General features: G+C 43.5%; 2 non-coding genes across 2 annotated transcripts; both read left to right on the forward strand.

Moving 5' to 3' along the window:
- The first annotated feature begins 206 nt into the window (after window positions 1-206).
- Window positions 207-289, forward strand: trnal-uaa (transfer RNA leucine (anticodon UAA)). The gene has a single exon. It is a non-coding gene; the product is annotated as a tRNA-Leu (tRNA).
- Window positions 290-2,613: 2,324 nt separating this feature from the next.
- trnal-uaa (transfer RNA leucine (anticodon UAA)) lies at window positions 2,614-2,696 on the forward strand. Its single transcript has one exon. It is a non-coding gene; the product is annotated as a tRNA-Leu (tRNA).
- The last annotated feature ends 262 nt before the right edge of the window (window positions 2,697-2,958 follow it).

Raw genomic sequence — 2,958 nt, forward strand, 5'->3', positions numbered from 1 at the left:
ATGTTAAATTGAAGCTCCGTCTACGCACTTGGGTGGTTGTGAGAGGTCCCAGAGCATTACTTGAAAAAGAATAGAGAGTTGCCCCCGTGTCAATATTCCGAAAAATGTTCGGAAATGCTCCCTGAAACCCTATGTGTTTGTGTGTGTCTGTGGAGGTGGATTTGAAGCCCAGATTCTCACATAGACAGAATCCAGTCGCTGACGGCACCAGGATGGCCGAGTGGTTAATGCGTTGGTCTTAAGATCCAATGGGTTTATACCCGTGTGGGTTCGAACCCCACTCCTGGTAATTATTTAATTAAACAGTGATATCTCCCATTCTGCTCAGTGATAACTGATTTTCAACTGTTGCATTTGCATTTTTCTGCAGCTCGGTGACAATCTGAGAAGATAATGAAATGAAATAGTGAAATGTATCTGTATCGCTCAGTCTCTGCCTCTCGCTCTCTCTTTAGAGAGCTGTATATGTATTTGTGTGTTTGAGTCTTTGTCTCTCTCAGTCTGCCTCTCTCTGATTCACTCTGTCTGTCCCTGTTTCTCTGTTTGTCTCTGTCTCTCAATCTGTCTCCTTCACACGGTATCCAGTTCTGTTCCTATGGGATTCTGTCATACTCTCTGTCTGACTGTCTCGTTCTTTCCCATCATCTCTGTCTTTGCCTGTCTCTGCTCGTCCCTGTCTCTAACCTGATGAGTATTTCCATCATTTTCTGTTTTTGTCTCTATATCTCTCTCTCTCTATTTGTCTTTCTCTCTATCTGTCTCCCTCTTTGTCTCTCTCCTTGTCCCTGTCTTTATCTCACTCTTTCCCTCCCTCTCTTTATAAATCACACAAACACATCTCTGTATATGTAAGTGTTTGAGTCTTTGGCTCATTCAGTCTGACCCTAACTCTCAGTCTCAAACTTTCTGTCTCTCTCTGTCTCTACCTCGCTGTCTGTTTCTCCCTGTTTCGCTGTTTGTCTCTGTCTCTCAATGTGCCTGTCTTTTTCTCACGGTGTCCAGTTGTGTTCCAATGGGATTCTCTCAGTCTCTCTGTCTGACTGTCTCACTCTTTCCCGTCATCTCTGTCTATCTATGTATCTGCCTGCCTGTCTCTCTTTGCCTGTCGCTGGTAGTTCCTCTCTCTAACCTGCTGAGAATTTCCAACATTTTCTTTTTATTTCTTTGTCTCTCTGTCTATCTGTCGCTCTCTCTCCATCTGTCTCTCTCCTTGTCACTGTCTTTATGATTGTCTTTCTCTCACTCTTTCCCTCTTTCTCTTTATTGATATCACACACACAGATCTCTTTAGATGTATGTGTTTAAGAGTCTTTTTCTCACTCAGTCTGCCTCTCGTTTTCAGTCTCACACTTGCTGTCTCTCGTTGTCTCGATCTCGCTGTCTGTCTCTCCCTGTTTGTCGGTTTGTCTCTGTCTCTCAATGAGTCTGTCGACTTCTCATGGTGTCCAGATCTATTCACAGCTCGAATATTGCTTTGACAAAACCCATACGCATCAATTCCTCGTGGGAAAGTAGTGAATATCACCGCCTGTCACACGGGAGACCACGGTTCAATTCCCTAACGGGGAGGCTGCATTTTACAAAAGGCAGAATTTTGCTTCTGTTTCTTGGTATAGATTCATATTAAAAAGTTCCAGAGCAATATAGAGCAGCAAAAATACAGCCTCTTCCAGATTTTTAGCAAACGGTGACTTTTTCACGATTCTGTGGCCATCTGCTGCACAGAGATGGATGGTTGAGTTTTAACTGAGTAACATTTAAAAAGGCAGCGAGCTAGTAATCGTCGCCCAGTGGTTAAGGCCATAGACGAAAAATCTATTCGGGTTTCCCCGCATAGATTTGAATTCAGCCACCTCCGTTTCTCAGCATATTTCATTCTGTTTGACAATTTAACCAGGTCCCTGCAAAACTGATTCTGAGATAGACGGGACAACGTCCCACACCTTTCAATTCCGCCGCTGTTTTCTTTCTTTCATTAATCTGCAATATTCACGATACATACGGATAGAAAATCGCAAAAATCAGACAAAGTTGCGACAGTGATTCAGCCTGTCTATCCCTCGAGATGTCTAAGGCATCTGTGCATGTCCGTTGGTGCGTGTACATTTTTGTGTGTGTGTCTCTGTGTCTGTCTATCGGTAAAAATGTCTATGTGTATGTGCAACTGTCTGTGGAAATCATCACCATGAATTTGGTATGTCCTGGAACTTAAAGAAAAGACTTGGGGAAAGTAATATGACTGTGAACTTTTGTCTCAGCTTTGGTTCAGTGGCAGCATTCTTGACTGAATCAGGAGTTTGTGTGTTCAAGTCGCACTCCTGAGACTTGAGCATATAATCTTGGCTAACACTCAACTGCAGCACTTGGGGAATTTTGCATTGTTGAAACTGTTGACTTTCGGATGAAATGTTAAATTGAAGCTCCGTCTGCGCACTCGGGTGATTGTGAGAGGTCCCAGAGCATTACTCGAAAAAGAATAGGAGAGTTGCCCCCGTGTCAATATTCCGAAAAATGTTCGGAACTGCTCCCTGAAACCCGATGTGTTTGTGTGTGTCTGTGGAGGTGGAGTTGAAGCCCAGATTCTCACATAGACAGAATCCAATCGCTGACGGCACCAGGATGGCCGAGTGGTTAAGGTGTTGGGCTTAAAATCCACTGGGTTTATACCTGCGTGGGTTCGAACCCCACTCCTGGTAATTACTTAATTAAATAGAGATTTCTCCCATCCTGCTCAGTGATAACTGATTTTCATCTGTTGCATTTGCATTTTTCTGCAGCTCGGTGACAATCTGAGCAGATAATGAAATGAAATAATGAAATGTATCTGTACCGCTCAGTCTCTGTGTCTCGCTCTCTCTTTAGAGAGCTGTATATGTATTTGTGTGTTCGAGTCTTTGTCTGTCTCAGTCTGCCTCTCTCTGATTTACTCTGTCTGTCCCTGTTTCTCTGTTTGTCTCT

This window comes from Pristiophorus japonicus, chromosome 23 (assembly GCF_044704955.1).
Source record: "Pristiophorus japonicus isolate sPriJap1 chromosome 23, sPriJap1.hap1, whole genome shotgun sequence".
Lineage (NCBI taxonomy): Eukaryota > Metazoa > Chordata > Chondrichthyes > Pristiophoridae > Pristiophorus > Pristiophorus japonicus.